Here is a 17876-nt window from a genome sequence, read left to right as displayed (position 1 = left end):
CCGACAGGGCTAATTCCTCAGACCAAGAGCCTCTTCACCACGCCAAGGAGCCCCCCTTGAAGAGGCCCGAGTGCATTATAAACCAAATCACAGGCGCCCTGAACTAAATTCTGTGAAAGGAGGTTCATCCTAGGTTGAATCCACAATGTACTTTAATGCACATGTAACATCTATATACCTTCGCAACCAGTTAAAAAAAATTATGCGCACTACACTTGCATAAAATCTACTTACTGTATTTGTTTGCTCTTAAAAGCTGGTCAAACTTATTTACAGAAAAAAAAAAAAAATTGGATTGATTTTAGCCAATGTAGGTCTCAATTTGCTGCTGCTGAGCGGCTTCACACTGTATGTACTAATTTAACATTTTTGTTGACGATTCATGAAATCATAACACAAAAATGTATGGATATGAACTTTCATATAAAAAAAAAATTGCACGGGCGGGACTTGAACTAGTTTGACCGACGCGTTGAAGCCCCGCCCATGATATTATGGTTTGTTTGCAATCGTGTCATTACGATTTCGTTAGTCAACTTCCATGGCTTGTAAATGCCTCTGATTCCCTTCCTTTTTGACCTTTTTTCGGTTTAGCGCTTAGTTTTATTATAATAATCCGATTCCCTTCAAATCTTCAAGGTCGATGTACACGTTTCCTGCTAGCAGTCTGCTCCTCTTGTTTTCCATTTCCGCCCCAAGAGTGCTTAGCTGCTGGGTTTAGCCCCGAAACTCAACGACTGAAGACATTACTCTCCTGTCCCGCTTGCCTGTTACCCATGGGGGGTCTTAGACTCGTTCGTTTGTTCAAATCTTCAACGATAACGTAAGTTCCTTACCAACTTAATCGTACTCTTCAATCCAGTCGCGTGCACGAAGATACATTAACCGGTTATATACACATTCAACTGAAACCTACTGTGCAGGTCACAAAATTTGTGGTAAGGCTATAATAAAGAATAAAACAATCACAGTAAAGAGGGTATAATATTTTTTTTCTGATTTTTAATACAATTGCAATTATAATATAACAATCACAGAAGAAGTGTTAGATGGTAAACCCTGAAGTCACACAGCGCTGCAGAGTAGAATGTGCTAAAGATGAAATGTGCGAAGATTAGAGACAAGAGAGGATTAGGAGTATGCAAGAGGCAGAGTTAGCAAGGGTAGCCGGGGAGTACTAAAGGAAAATATATTTAAAGTTGGTGTAATGAGGCAATTACTGACAAAGTCAAAGAGGAAGTCTGTCAATGGTAGGGGGTGTCAGCGAAGAGGCCAAGTAAAGTACATGCGTTAGGGGTGACATCGGAAATAAATTCTACGTGCCCACTGAGACAGCAGGCACGTAGAGGGTATCTCTTTAAGATACCTATGAGTAAGACCTGTGTCCAATACGTAGGCGGGAGTGTGGTCTCCAGAACACGAGAGCGCTAATGAGACATGATCCGCACAAAAGAGAGAAACTTATGACGAAATTTATAAGATGACCAGAAATCCAACAAGGTTTGACCGAATAAAATTTATTATGGACTAACTCAGACCACGGTTGTTACTAGTGGTTGCGAAGTTATCTACAGATTAGTGGCACAGCAGTCTGCCTGCTCACTGCCCCAAACATCTTCATGTACAGCGACATTGCAAACAAAAAATGTCTGAGTTTACTATAAATGCGGCGCAACCAAAGTTGTGTACAAAGAACAATAGGATGAGAATAAAATTTTTGGATAGTGTAGAGCACTAAAAAAGTCTGAAACTACTACGAATGTTGTGGTAGGTAGGGATTCAATCCATAAAATAGCTATAGGAACTGCATACAATTCAGTTGTGAAAATGCTAGTATAACAAATGACCTCACATAACTGTCCTGAAAAACTGCTGCAAAACTGACACCTTCAGAGGATTTAGAACCATCAGTGTAAACTGCAGTGGCATGAGAATGAGATCGGAAGCGGTCAAGAGAAAGGGAGCGAGAAGCTTGAGTAGGTAATTGAGCTTTTGCAGACGAAGAAAAAAAGAACATGAATTCTAAGAACTTCCCAATGGGTGGGAGAAGTTAGAAGCTGGATGGACATACAGCAAAACATTCCTCTCTGCATGTAGGCTCTCAGTTAAGGGACAGTCTTGCAGTGTAATACTGTATTGTACTCTAGTTTATTCTTAGTGCTGTATGTCCGGTAGTCCAACCCACTTTAGGTCACTTCTGATAACTGAATGAGCATTTTCTTTCAATCGATAGAACGGAAGGCATACCACCGAATTAGCTAGGAATTGGGTAAGGAATTAGCTTAAAATGAACCTCACTGGGCAAAATTACTGATTCATGAATTGCACCCAGACCAACTTTGTGCCTGTATAATTCTCCAAATTTTCCATCAAATCTTGCATTCTGGTGTCATTACCCTCAGAAAAGATTCTGTTATTTCAGAAGATATTTTGTTTTTTTTAATCATGACACTTGGCACTAAATTTCAAAAAGTTATGATACTTTAAAGGTTAAGGTTCAAGTTTATATGCACCATTATCTTAAAAACCTAATACGTATTCTTATGTAATAAATACTTATTCATCTGTTGTCATGTGGCCAATATGAAACTGAATTTGGTAGTGAATATAGCTTTACAATATACATTCAGTGGTCACTGTATTAGGTACACCTGCTTGCTTAGGCATTTATGTGCTGCCAATCACATAGCAACCTCAACACCTTAAAAGCATTCAGGTATTGTCAAGAGGTTCCGTTGTTGTCTAGACTAAACATCAGAATGTGGAAGAGACGTGATCTAAGTGATTGACCATGGAATGATTGTTGGTGCCCGATGGGGTGGTTTAAGTATCTCACTGCTGATCTGGGATTTTCATGCACATTACATTACACATTACAACTGTGTGGCCTGCACCTCTGTGAGCACCTTACAAACCCCACATTCAGGGTGTGATGCAGTAACATCCAGGGCGTGAAAAAGAGGTGATGGATCTGTGGTCATATATATGGCCAGCACATCAACTGTGGTTACATACGTAGCCAGCACACCTCGTATAATTCTTGAAGGAAGCCAACTTATTTGGATACTTTTTTTTTTGTTGTGAATTTAAAGTTACAGTCAAGACCTAGAAATGTTCCTTCATTTTGTTTAGCAATGGGATGCTTTGTCTCTGCCTTATTATTGCTGGTGAAGTGTCCATATTGCTTGCATTTGTGTAAAATCTTTTTAATGTAAATTTTAACAGGACCACGTTTTTCTTATTACTTGACATTGAAGTGACAGCACTGTATATATTGTACACAATTAATCCTGACAATGTCTCTTTCATAGTTGTTCGTCACGACTTTTCTAGAGGGACAACAAACAGAAGTGGTAGTAGGTGTTGGTGTAGTCAACCCAGAGAAAAAAGATTTATTCTGATTTTTAACCTGGGGAAAGGTTAGCCATCTAGAATAACCCGAGAAAGTCAGTGTGTCATTGAGGACCGACTTATTTTCACTGGGGTCCTTTAATCTTGGCCCCAAGGATGTGATCCACATCAGCCGACTAACACCCAGATACCTACTTACTGCTAGGTGAACAGTGACTGGTGTAAGGAAACAAGCTCAACATTTTTACCCATTCTAGGGATTGAACCATGGACACAATGTCCATGGTTCAATCCCATGGCTTGCCAACCAAGCCATGGGACACAGCTGTATGCAGAATTCAGTGGCTTCACACTACATACCCAACAGTTCAACTACTCTTGTTGTCTTTCCTATTCACCATACCTATTACTGGATCACTTCACTCCTCTACACTACTACAGAACTCTAGTGGCCTCTGTAAATGGCTCATGCTTAACATGGAATATATGGCTAAAAGGTACCTATTACACAAGAGTGCAACAGAAAAATGACATGGACTTCATTCATTACAATAACACAGACAATATATTCTTCATATAGACAAGAAACTACTGATTTCTGGAATCTTGAAACATGGTTCTTTCAAGTTAGAAAAATCAGTTGGACACTGGAAAAGTGAAAATGTGTAGAGACCTCTAGAATCTTCTCACAAAAATTATGAGGTTGGGGTGCAATGCTTGGATAGAATATTGTATGTTAAGGTGTAAATAAAAGTAAATAATTTTGACCAATTTATTAAGTAGAGCACTATTTTGCAATTCTTAAAACATTATTAAATTGTTATTGTACTGTGGGTACAAATTTCCTCCTAGACCACAAAAGCTGTTTTAACTAACTTTTTATATTTGACATTTCACCTTCCTAGAAATTTCTTTTATATGTGCCTTCCTTGATACTCAGTTTCAAATTTGTGTTTAGTGGTAAAAGTTACTGTGAGTCACATATCAGCAATCCTTTTACTGCCTAAATACAGGTCTCGTAAATCAGATTGCATGATTTTTTTTTTTTACCTTTGCCTCTGCCTTTGATGAGTCCAAGTTTTTCTACTCCCGGAGCCCGACCATGGGTCAAGCTCGTCTGGTGTTTGCCTAGTCAACCAGGCTGCTGGCAGTTTGCTGCCCCACATATACATCATAGCCTGGTTGATTTGGAACCTGATGAATTATTATTATAATCAAAAAGAAGCGCTAAGCCACAAGGGCTAACCTGATGAAGCTACTTGTCCAGTTTCCTCTGGAAGATTTCTACACTTGTCCCAGCAATGTTTCCAACATCTGCTGGTTAGATGTTGAATAGTCTGTGGCAACAGACACTGATACAGTGTTCCCTTATTGTGCCCACTGCACCCCTGCTTTTCACTAGGTATATTTTGCACTTCCTCCCACATCTCTTGCTCCAGTATGTTATGGCAGTGCACAGATTTGGGACCAGGCACTCAAGTACTTTCCAGGTAAGTATATGTACAGCCTCTCCTCACTTAATGACTTGAGTTCCGTTCCTAAGACCACATGGGTAAATGAATTCATCACTAAGAAAGGAGCACACTATTAATGGTAGTGGGTTTGTGTCAACTATCTTTAATATTGTTTAATGTCATCTTTGCACCATTTTTAGTATACTTTCAAATGTTTATACAACAGTGTACAGTAGGGCCCCGCTTTACAGCGTTTCACTTTGTGGCATTCCGCTAATAAAGACATTTCAAATTATGACTAACACTCACTATATGGCTCCCCCCACCCCCACCTGTCTTTCTAGTAGTCATTGCATGCCACCTGGTTTGTTTACATTCTCCATGAGCACATCTCTCCATTATGGCTGGAAACTTTCCAAAATTTCAAGCGTTTTAACGTTATTGCATATTTTATATGTACTCTGACAATTATACTTATGTGTAAGACATTGTGCTGGGATGCAAGTACACATTAAAATTGCTAAGTCTCTCTCTACTCTTGAAGATGCCATATTAATAATAATAATCTCTGGGGCACATGCAATGTTGCATGTGATGTTAATACTGTATAGACATTTCCATTAATCCATCTATAATTTATTTTTTTCTGCTGTATAGCCCTTGTGGCTTAGTGCTTCTTTTTGATAATAATAATAATAATTTTTTTTTTCAAAATTATATAAGAAACACATTACATAACACACACACACACGATACATACACCCACAGTACAGGTGGGCCATCACTAATCCGGCAATCAGTTATCCAGTTCCATCAGTAATCCAGCACTAATTTCGGCTAGCATAATTTCAAATTTCATCATTATACTGGCTCAAAAATTGTGTAGATGGTTGTAAATCCATAGCAGTAAGCCAGTGGAGGAATAAGTAGTGATGAAAATGAGGAAGATGTAGCAGAAAGTCTATTGATAAGTTAATTAAGTGTATTCTAACCTAACCACTCTAATCCAGCAAGCTCACTAATCCAGCACACTACAGGTCCCAATGATGCTGGATTAGTGATGGCCGACCAGTATAAAAATTGACAAATACGAGATGTGTTTACCAAGTACAGCTTGTAGGAGTCGGAAGAATTACGTTTTCTCTAGTCCAACACCAATTCCTGGGGCGGTAACTGTAGAAAAATATTCCTTTTATATGCCTTCACTCTATAGTCATTCATGACCCTTATGGGTTTAGCACTTCTTTTTTATTATGAAAATAATATCGTCATTCACTCTAAAAATGGTGTGTTGCACAAAAATGGGAATGTTGCTGTTTATGTAAAAGTATTTATATTGCAAGGTAATTATAATCCAAAAAGAATATTGTGAGGTGTTAATGTTGCAGTTTAAAAACTGTAGTGTAAAGCACCCTTCTGGCAAGACAGTGATGGAGTGAATGATGGTGAAAGTTTTTCTTTTTCGGGCCACCCTGCCTTGGTGGGAATCGGCCAGTGTGATAATAATAATAATAAAAAAAAAAGTTTCACAAACTCTTACAACTATACGTGAATGAACTAATATTGGATACATATTAATATGTGTATTTTATCTGAGTGACTGTCCACTACCCTTTCAGTTCGTCTTTATATTGTCTGAACTCAATGTATCTCGTTCTCTCGCTCGTTTACTCTTTCGTTAACTTGTTGGCTCTCGTTGAGAGTGGTGTCAAAGCTTAGTTGTGATAAAAAGTCTTAAACCTCTTACTTAAGTGCCAAGTTAGAAATGACTCAACTTAGTGAACAAGGTATGTCTATGGCTGAGATAGCATGTAAGCTTGGTTTGGATTGTCAAACAGTTAGTACAATTGGAAACACTACAGAGAAAGTGTTGCAGAAAATTAAAAGTGCTACACCAGTGACCACTATACGTAGTTATAAGAAAACGTGTTAACCTTATTGCTGACACACTATTACAACCCAGGGACAATAAGGCCTGTTATCCTGGGTGTAAAGGGGAGCAAGGAGCAGAACACAGCTGAATGACTTTGAAATACATGTATATTTTCTTTTCACCAAGTAAGAACAGATGTATGTACACTATATACACTATGTACAACAATAGGTATTAGTGCACGCCACGGCAAGCAAGGCAGAATAGATGCCACTAGAGAGCAGACTGTGCTTCAACCAGCTCTAGAATGGAAATGACAAGGGCAGACAGGCGGGTGGTGCCCACAACACCTCGGTGATTGCCAGAACCATCTTCTCATTGCCTGAACCTGGGTACTGATCGAACGACGGGTCCCCATCGTCCGACCCTAGTACTGGTTCGCTGGATGGGGGGGAGAGCCTTTCAATGAGGGTGTGTACATGCGTCGAATAAAGGTTAGGTACTCTTTGCATGCCACACACATGCACAACTTTCAATGGTGTGGAGTGATGATCAGACTAGTCACAATGTGCCTTTCAGCCGAGCCATTATCTAGTTCAAGGCCCTAAGCCCCTTCAATTCTATGAGAGAGGTGAGGAAGCTGCTGAGGACAAATTCAGAGATAACTTCACAACATCGGAGTGCAGGGTGAAGCTGCAAGCGCCGACAATTTAGCTTCACACGTTCATATTAATATTTTAAGGTAAGTAATAAGTGTACGTGTATTTTACTTTTTTTTAATGCCGTGTTTAATGTTAATTTAATATAAGTTAGTGTAAACTTGTTGTATGGCATTCATAAGTGAGAAAAAAAAGTGTTCCACTTTTTTTCACTTTCAATACCGCTTTAAGGAACCTAACCTGCCGTATAATTGGGGCCCTACTGTACTGTATATTGTAATAAATAGAATAGAGGAAATCAGCTCTAATATACATTATATAGGCATGCATACTGGTCATGAGAGCTTGTCGTAAGTCTGAGTCATCAGTAAACGAGTATGTCACTAAGTAAGGAGAGGCTGTATTATCAAGTCTCTCCTCCATTCCACTGAGTACATATTTAAGATTGAGGTATTCCCAGCAATTTACATGCTTTATTGGTTTTATGCAGGCTTTAAACAATTTCTGTATTTGTTCCAGCTCTGATATTTCTCCTGCCTGAACAGGGCCATCAACACTGAGCAATATAGCAAATGAGGGAGCGAGAGTGATTTAAAAGTGTCAGCACTGGCATTATTTTCCTTGTTTAGAAGGTTCTCATTACCCACCCAGTCTTCCTCCAGGCTGTCAAGACCTTTGTCTTACTGTGTTCTTTGAAAGAAGGGTCAGCTGACATAATTATTCCCAAGTCTTTCACATGTTCCTTATGTTATACCTTACCTTTGATATACCTTTGAAGAGTTTCGAGGTTTATCTACTCTCTGAGCCCGGCCATGGGCCAGGCTCGTCTGGTGCTTGCCTGGTCAACCAGGCTGTTGCTGCTGGAGGTCTGCTGCCCCACATATCCAATACAGCCTGGTTGATCTGGCACCTGGTGAAGATACTTGTCTAGTTTCCTCTTGAAGGCTTCCACACTTGTTCCAGCAGTGTTTCTGATATCCTCTGGTAAGATGCTGAAAAGTCTGGGACCCTGGATGTTGATACAGTGTTCCCTTATTGTCCCTACCACATCCCTGCTCCTCACTGGGTTTATTTTACACTTCCTCCCATAGCTCTCACTCCAGTATGTTGTTATGGCAGCGTGCAGATTTGGGACCAAGCCCTCGAGTACCTTCCAGGTATATATTATCATGTACCTCTCTCTCCTCCACTCCAATGAGTACGTGTTCAAGACTTGCATGCGTTCCCAGTAGTTTAGGTGCTTTACTGGCTCAATGTGAGCCGGAAATGATCTCTATTTGTTCCAGCTCCGATATTTCTCCTGCCTTGAACGGGGCAGCACTAGTGATTTGAAGAGTGTCACCATCAGCATTATTTTCCTTGTTTTGAAAGTTCTCAATACCTACCCCGTCATCTTCCTGGCTGTCGTGATCTTTGTCTTGTTATGGTCTTTAAAGGAAAGGTCCGCTGACATAATTATTCCTAGGTCTTTTACGTGTTCCTTACGTTCTATTTGGTGACCCTCTTGAGTTTTGTATATAGTGCTCCTTTTGAGTTCTTCATTCTTTCCATACCTAAGCAGCTGGAACTTATCACCATTGAATGTCATGTTGTTCTCCACTGCCCACTGGAAAACCCTGCTTATGTCTTCCTGTACTTTTTCAGTGTCCTCTACCGTACTGACTTTCATGCTTATCTTAGTGTCATCTGCAAATGATGATACAAAAGTGTGCCGGGTGTTTTTGTCTATGTCTGCTATGAGGATGAGGAACAGCAGAGGTGCCAGGACAGTGCCTTGGGGCACTGAGCTTTTGACCTCGCTGATGCTGGATCTTGCCCTGTTCACTACTACTTTTTGTGTTCTGTGTGTTAGGAAACCGAAAATCCATCTGCCTACCTTCCCCGTAATGCCCATGGCCTTCATTTTGTGTGCTATCACTCCATGATTGCATTTGTCAAACGCCTTTGCAAAATCTGTGTAAATCACATCTGCGTTTTGGTCGTCTTCCAGTGCCTCTGTAATTCTATTGTAATGGTTCAGCAACTGTGACAGACATGATCGTCCTGCTCTAAAACCATGTTGGTTCGGGTTATGTTGGTTGTGCTGGTCCGTGAAATTTGTAACCTGCCATCTCATCACTCTTTTGAAGATTTTTATGTGAGAGGCTAGGGCTACTGGTCTGTAATTTTTAGCTAGTGCTCTACTACCTCCCTTATGCAAAGGAGCTATGTCTGCACTCTTTAAGGCCTCCAGTATTTCACCTAGATCTAAGCTTTTTCTCCAAATACTGAGGGCTCGTGCTAGTGGTACTTTGCACTTCTTTATAAATAGAGTCATGACCACTAATGGAAAAGGCTGGCCTGACTGCTAGTTTTAGTGATGGAATTGGAAGTCAATGTTGAAAGTGATACAGTATACTTCTCTTGACATACAACTGACCATCCATTTGTTGCTTCTGATCTCAACTGTTTTATACACCCTCTGCTGTTGAGGGTCTGGCAACACTAGGTATTTACCTCCATGATACATGGCTTTTTAGTAACCAAGAAAAAATCTGATATACCGATAAATAATATATTCACAGTAAATTTATATGAAATTTAATAATGACCTCTGAATATTTTAAAGAGCTGGTCCTGCCTCCAGATACTAGAAGACTACCACATGTCAGTCATATGCCTTGTTTGACTGTAAAATAAAAAATATTGTACAGAATCTGTCAGCAACATTTATATACAAAATACTACAAAGAACGTCATGAGTGGAAATGCAAGTTGCAGACTAACCACCACTGGCTACCCATCAAAAGGAAATGCTACTCATAGGAGTTGCACAGCAGCTGGGGAATGGGAGGTAATAAAGTTCTCTTAAAGGGGAGGGTAGCTCTAATTCCTTGGATAAAGCTCTTGCCTCACACACTGAGTGTCAGTGGTTCGATCCCCGTCACAGGTGGAAATGCTGGGCATGTTTCCTTACACCTGCTGTCCCTGTTCACTTAGCAGTTAAGTACCTGGGTGTTAACTGACTGGTGTAGGTCACATTCTGGAGACAAGATTGAAGGACCCCAATGTCAATATGAGACAGCCCTCAATGACAAACTGACTTTCATAGGTTATTCTGGGTGGCTAACCCTCTGGGTTAAAATCCAATCTTTCTTACTGCACTCCCATTTCAGGGACCTTTCATCCAAATAACTTCTATACCTCCTTGAATAAGTACTGGTTATTTATCTTATATTAAGCCTCACTGTTCAAGTTACTGACATTAAATTACATACAGTGCATGCTTTTGATTCACAATACTTTATGACTTTTAGGATAAATTTCTTTCATAGATACTCTACTGTGTACAATTAATTTATCTTACTCTGTTTATTCATGGCTTGTCTTTGACCATGCAAAATATAACTTATGTGAAGTCCTGTAAACTATATATTATATTTATTTATACACCATTTCCTGTAATTTTATTTTATGGAAGAGTCCAAGACTATGTTCTGCATTGAGCTATCCCTACATAGCTTTTAAAATGCTTTGCTTATTATTATTTCAGAAAATTGCTTTTATTTAGAACAGAACTGAATTGGAAAAGAAAGGTTTATATTATCCTGAATGAGAAATTACCAAATCTTAAAAAAAAAAAAAAAAAAAAAAAAAACTTACTTTGAATTTTGTCACATTCTTCTGGTTGCTGATTCAGTCTGGATAGTACAACAGGGGATGATGAAATGTGGATACATCAAATGGCTGCTGTACAACGGTTGTGCCGCTTGTCATACTGGAAGACTCCTGAACTCCTCAATGCATGGTATTATGAAGTCAAAAAATGTTCTCAAAGTTATCTAACGGCTACATTTGGGCAGTCTTGTCAAAATCTGTGAAAATAGTAGTCTTGCTGCAGTTACCCAGTTTGGATGTAGAGGCACTGAGTGACACCACAAGTTTACCTGAAATGGAGCACAAAAAATCAGGGACAGGCAGGGTTTTCTTTGTCATTTCTCCTTGGGATACAAATACTATCTGAATTAAAAAATAATAAGAGATTAACAATCTATGAATACTAACTGGAATTACACTAGTTTTTGTAGCAGAATATTGCATGATGAATTAGACATGTGCAACACTTGGGTATCTTTAATGAAGAAACATTTCGTCACACGTTTCCTCATTAAAGATACCCAAGTGTTGCACATGTGTCTAATTCATCAACTTGTCGGTTCTCTGAACCATTCATCTACAGAATATATAGCTTCTATGGGCCAATGTAAATAAGTCACTGACTTTTTTGGGTAATCCTAGGTAATGTACACACGTTACTATGAATGATAATTGTACTTACGTGGACCTGTACCTAAATAAACTTACCAGAGCACATGTAATAACAAGGCTGAAGTGAACAAGGAAGAAAATTAAAAGTCAAACAGAAGTATGCCCATCATGCTCTGCCTTATTTACATTATAACTCAAGGCTAACAGGTCAAACAATTGTTTTTGAATGTCAAGAAGACTAGTAATAATAGCATTTGAAGTTCCTTTCCATACAAGTTATTTTTTTTTTCAAATTTGCAAAAAAAAAAAAAAAAAAAAAAAAAAAAAAAAAAAAAAAAAAATCTCCACTGCACAAACTAATCCGTAACCACTGTTCATTATAATTTTTTTGTGAAAGTCAATGAAGCCCCTAAACTCAATATTTAATCATAATATTTATTTAGAAGCAGTAATCCCAGAGGTCATATAACTCCTGGGTAGTCTAATACTGTGTCAACACTAATTTAATATAACATACTATGATTTAACCTAATTTAAAATAAATGGCTGCCTGACTTCACCGAGTTATAACATTAATGGGGGAAGCAATAAACTCGATGAGTCACAGCGCCAGAGGAATGGGAAGCAATAAAAGTTCTACCCAAGGAAAGCGACAGGTTGTTAGGTTAAACAGGAAACAGGTCAAGTATTTCCTAACACGGGTCTTAATCATATGTTGACCCGCAGTTGGAGCTTTTGGTCACCTCACCTGTACAGTCCTTGTGGCTTAGCGCTTCTTTTTGATTATAATAATAATTTTGGTCACCTGACCGAGTCCTTCCACTGGCTTACCCCTCCACCCCTTTAAAACTTATGGTTATAATTATAACAATTAAGGAGAGAGGATAGTTCCAATTCTTTGGATCAAAATACCCTTCACCAACTTCATGACATCTTAAATTATAATACAAAACAACAGACCCCTGGCAGTCTTCAAGCTGGCACTGGACAAGCACCTAAAGTCGGTTCCTGACCAGCCGGGCTGTGGCTCGTACGTTGGTTTGCGTGCAGCCAGCAGCAACAGCCTGGTTGATCAGGCTCTGATCCACCAGGAGGCCTGGCCACAGACCGGGCCGCGGGGGCGTTGACCCCCGGAACTCTCTCCAGGTAAAGCGCTAAACCCATAAGGTTGCACATTCCTCGAAGGGTTACAAACCTTTCGTTGCTCATCTGTGTATTAGTCAGAGAAGAAAGTCTTTTATTACTAAGTAAATATTCAAGTGGTGGCGACACTATGGCGGAGACTGCAAGTGATGGAAGATATGTCGCCATATAATAATGGTCCTATGGCCGGACAATGATACCATAAACCTCTGGCTTTACAGTGCTGGACTAAGTAATTAAGAGTACTAACCTTTTATTGTAGTTGTAGGTAATATTACTAGCAGTCCTGGGCAGGAATATAACGAAACTGCCTGTCAGATAACAGCGTAATACATCCACGTGGAAGTCCGAGGGTTGACTGACGTTCTTTGTGGCGTCTCGTCATATTTCGAGACGTCGTCAAACTAGATTTAAGTTATAATTAAAATGATTATTATATAATCCTTTCTAAGTCTCCATATATAATAATAGTATTATTAACTTCTACTTATTTCAAAGATAATACACACTGAAGAATTTATTTAATAAATTTAAAGTACAAATGAATGTTCAAATTAGATTTCATCTTTGTACATTTTGCGAACAGGGTTGATACACGTCAAATTTGTCCCTATGTACATTTTCAAATACTACATTATATATATATAATACTTAACAAGTTGCAAACGGGCGAACTTTTAACAAACATTATCTGTTCACAGCAAGGTGCATGCCTTGAAATGTATTTAAATCCATTAAGAATTATGGAGACCAAAAGTGCACTCCATTTCTACAATTAGGTAACGTTAAAAGCATCCACTGACAGTGTGAGCGTCTGTCACCTGTTTCCAAAGTTGTCTTTACTTCCGCGGGCCAACCCTAGGCCTGGCCTCCCTGCTGTCTAGTTGACCAGGTTGTTGTTGGCGGCCCTGTCCCACGTATCTATCACAGTCTAGTTCATCTGGCACACCGCGGAGCTAGTGATCCAGTTTCTTCTTGAAAACTTCAGACTCTCATCCCTAATGTTGTAAACTAGATAAATACATGAGTGGGTTTGAGTTGGACCTGACAAGCTTGTGCTAGTAGGTCTGATGCCGTGATCCTTCTTTGAGTGGATGTGACCTGGACCTGACTAGGTTGGGTCAGTGGCATGGGCCGGTAGGCGACTTGGACCTGCCTCGCATGGGCCAGTATGCCTGCTACAATGTTCCTTTTTCTTATATTCTTACAGCCCGACTAAATGTAAAATCTCAGCTGAACTTTTCTCACTGTTAAAATCTGGATTGTTTTAATGTTACTCAGCTTGCTTTCAGAGTTTTCATTTTTTGGTGGAAAACGTTAGTGTAAACTTAAGATGTAAATCGAAATAAATAATACATATAAATGATAACATGTTAAAACAGTGTACACAGACTGGAACGATGAGTGCTATAATCTGTTAAAAAGTCACGGCTTTCATTTTTTGTGAAATGTTTCGGGTAACCAAAGCTGATCCAAGGAAGGGGAGAGCAATAGCTCCACTTCCTTGGGTCAAGAGCCCTTCACCAGCATCAAGCCCCCCCCCTTTAAGGATTATAATTTAGAACTTCAATCTAGGTTGGTTATTGATGATCCTGGCCTACATACTACGCCAGGATCATCAAAGTAGCGCGTAACAGTTTTCTCCACCAAACAAGAATAAACCACGGAACGGATGGGGATTGAACCCATGGCAGCAAGCGAGTGGTAAACTCCAGGCCAGTGCGTAAGCCACTGGACCAGCTGGCTATAATAATATTCATTCAACTAGGTATATTTATACACTACAAAGAAGTTATCATGGGCCCTACTGTGACCACAAATGCAAGTTTATACAGTTGAATCTCCCACCAGCGTGGCTGTGACAAACTCTAGCTCAAGTCTTCCCATTATTATTATTATAATCAAGGGGAAGCGCTAGACCCGGAGGATTATACAGTGCCTGGGGGGGGGAGGGATGTGGAAGGCATTCAGGCTTAATTCGGGGAACTGGAGCACAGATCCAATTCCCTAAATCAAGAGCCCCTCACCAACATCAAGGAACCTTCCTTGAGGGGACAAGTCTTCCAAGAGCCCGGAGTTTAAGGATTCACTTACCATAGGTTCAATCCCCGCCCGTTCCGTAGTTTGTTTGCAATCGTGTTATTACGATTTCGTGAGAAACAAGAATAATTTAATCCTTAAAAGAGGGATTAAAATAAACTCCCAGTATATACTATATGCTGAGAGACATGCACCTCTCGGTGCGTGTAAGAATCTTGTAGAACTCCATTGAGTTTAGTCCAATAAATCAATGATTATACTTTTGTTTGTATATCTTAGCATACGTTTTTACTTGAATACCATCACTTCGAAAATAGATAATTAGAATATTATTATTCACAGGATATATACACTGAGAGGTATTTCTCTCAGCGTATATATGCTGAAAGTTTACTTTAATTCATATTTTAGGGTTTAATCCCAATTAGCTAACCAACCGTTCATCATCTGTTGGTAGCAGGTGTTACAGATGCTATTTTATTTACACCGCTGAAGTTATAAGTTAAGAACTGTTGTCCTACCTCAGCTCATGTCAAAGGCCAGCCCTAAGAAATACTACTCTTCCCTTTACCCAAGATGCCTCCTACAACAGTCTACTAATACCCAGGTACCAATTTACTAAAACAGATGCAACTGTGCAATTAGTATAGTATCTCGATTTAATGGGAATCGAACCCGAGTCCTTTCGGCTGTAAGGCGAGCTCTCTGTTCTTGTTGAGTACACATAGGATACTTGAGAGGGCCACATTACATTACACATAAGGAAGCACTAAACCATAAGTGTCATACAGCGCCTGTGGAATGGAGAGGTGGAATGTAATCAGGTTTGATCAAAGAAATTGAAAGGTAACTCCATTTCTTTGAATTAATAGTAGTTCAGTAGCATCAAGGCACCCCTTTCAAAGAAACGGCTGAATTTTGGAGTATTTAGTAGTAAGAAAGTACAGTAGAGTGAATAAACTGAATTTGACTCCTGGTAATAAAACCTTTAAGCAGGAGTCGTGACAATAGCCTCATTCATCTTCTGATGGAACCTTTGATAAAGTAAAATTATGGCTTTTTATTATGAGTGGGCCCAAGAGAGGTAAAAGGCTTGCTAGTAACACGAAAGACAAGCTTGGTGTGAGTCGAGGTTTTGGCTTGCGTGATGGAAGTTGAAAATCGATTGATACAACGCCTAGTGTTGCACTGCGGTACCTCTCGCAGTGGATGATAACAGCAGGCTGTTAATTTACCTTGTATCATTGTGCTTCATGCACATTATACACAGGTGTACTAAATGAGTGTACACACAGGAGTGTACACACGCAACTGTAAGCATACATGCAATGTGTACACACATGTTCAGTTGATTGTACACACAAGTGTAGAGTACACACGTGTATTGGACACATATGTAGGGAAGAGCTAAACTGTTTGGCTTATTAATTAACCGAGAGGAGATAATACACCAATAAAGTCGCGTCCATCTTTTAACACAAAAGCAAATGCTACTGCAAGCTTGTTTAAGGTCCAGGATTATTAAGGATGAATCTCATAACAAGTTAAGTATAAAAACGTTTCTCACTCAGGGTGAACTGCTGACTCTGTGTGGAGAATAGAAGTCAGCAGGCATGACCCACCATTGTCTTCTACCAGCGTACTACGTCTGACTGGTTGTTCTCACTGCTTTAGGTGCTTCAGTTACTAGAAGTCATCAGCATAAATTAGGCACTCGGTCAAGATTAGCCCCAACAAATAAGAACAAAAGTAAACTCTTAACGTGTATACTGTTACACCCGAGTGTATTGAGTTTTTGGCAGTCACGTGATTGTCAGCAAATTTACTTATCAGCCATAGTGGACGTGACTCCGCACAAACTTGTATTGATAACTATGCGATAAGCTCATGATTTATATCATTGTGTGGTAAACACTATCTCTCTGTACAGCAGAAAGGATGTGAAAGCCTACAAAGGCCATGTTTGAGGCTGGGTAACTAGGCTACGTCATTGGCCAGTATCTGCACAAGGCTGGTAGGAAAAACAGCAAAAGGAGAATATTTATTAAATACGTTTCACCTACAAGAGGCTTTACCAAGTACTTAATAAAGCTTCTTGTGAGCGAAATATCGTATTATATAAACGCAAACGCTGTATATCCCTTGTGGCTTAGCGCTTCTTTTTGATAATAATAATAATAATAATATAAACGCAAAACATTAGGTAAGTGACTCCTCGGCGACGTCTCCCATGCTACACGACAAGCTTTCAGTTACACAATAATATATGGACTGAAGAGGTGCGTGTGTGACTGTCAGTGTTATATTATACACTGAGCTTACTTTAATCTCTATTTGAAGAATTCTTGACTGGTGGTGGACAACTTACTTGCAGTCTTAATAATCCTTTGAATAGTCGTTTAGGCTTTTAAACCGAATTAACCAACGATCAGCACTACCACTAACAGGTGTGACGGTCTGCCGCTGGGGAATGAGAGGGTTAGATTATGTTCAAGTTTGTCGATGGGGGTCTATTATGTTAAATACAATCAGCTGTTAGTTTTATTAATCCCTCAATCTACCAAAGTGTTCCTTAAGACTAGAACCACTGGCGAAAATACGAAAGTCAAGGTAGCTGTGGAATTTAACATTATGCAGACCGCGCCTTTTTTTTTTTTTTACTTTAGTCCGTTTTGCGTATTAAAAAAAACTGTTAGAATTAAAGTGCCACTTCATTGACCCAGGCACAGTTGATAGGTTTCAAAACATTACATTTAGGGAAAGTGTTAAGTGTTTGGAGAATAAGATGCAATTTGGTTTGATCCAAAAGGATGAGTCCTCCATTTTTTTTGTATTAAAAACCCTTTCACCAGCATCAAGGTAGCTACTTCCCTTGAAGGCTCGATAGGTTTCAGCTTTTGTAATTATGGGCCATTCTCATTATACCTGCTGCCCCTGAGCACCTATGAGTAGAAGCCAGCGAAGAGGTGGGGCCAGGAGCTGTGACTCAACTCCCGCAACTACAAATTGGTGAGTATATACCTGGGTGTAAGTCACCTGCTGTGGTTAGCATCGTGCAGGTGGTAATATACAGTAGACAGAGCGTGGATTCCAAATGAGTTGAGGCAG

At 39.6% G+C, this 17876-nt stretch overlaps 1 long non-coding RNA gene across 3 annotated transcripts; it reads right to left on the bottom strand.

Annotated features, from left to right (window-relative positions):
• Positions 1-4126: 4126 nt before the first annotated feature.
• On the bottom strand, positions 4127-13081 carry LOC128701515 (uncharacterized). 3 transcript variants are annotated; one of them, XR_008408938.2, is made up of 4 exons: positions 12979-13081; positions 10980-11263; positions 5910-5978; positions 4127-4529 (listed from the first exon to the last, which is right to left on the bottom strand). It is a non-coding gene; the product is annotated as an uncharacterized lncRNA (long non-coding RNA). The 3 variants fall into 3 exon arrangements; XR_008408939.2 differs by having other exon boundaries at positions 4127-5978; XR_008408937.2 differs by lacking the exons at positions 4127-4529; positions 5910-5978 and adding an exon at positions 9682-10005.
• Between the last annotated feature and the right edge of the window lie 4795 nt (positions 13082-17876).

The sequence above is a fragment of the Cherax quadricarinatus genome, chromosome 78, assembly GCF_038502225.1.
Source record: "Cherax quadricarinatus isolate ZL_2023a chromosome 78, ASM3850222v1, whole genome shotgun sequence".
NCBI lineage: Eukaryota > Metazoa > Arthropoda > Malacostraca > Decapoda > Parastacidae > Cherax > Cherax quadricarinatus.
The sequence above is the reverse complement of the archived record's forward strand: the minus strand, read 5'-3'. Positions and strand labels throughout refer to the sequence as shown.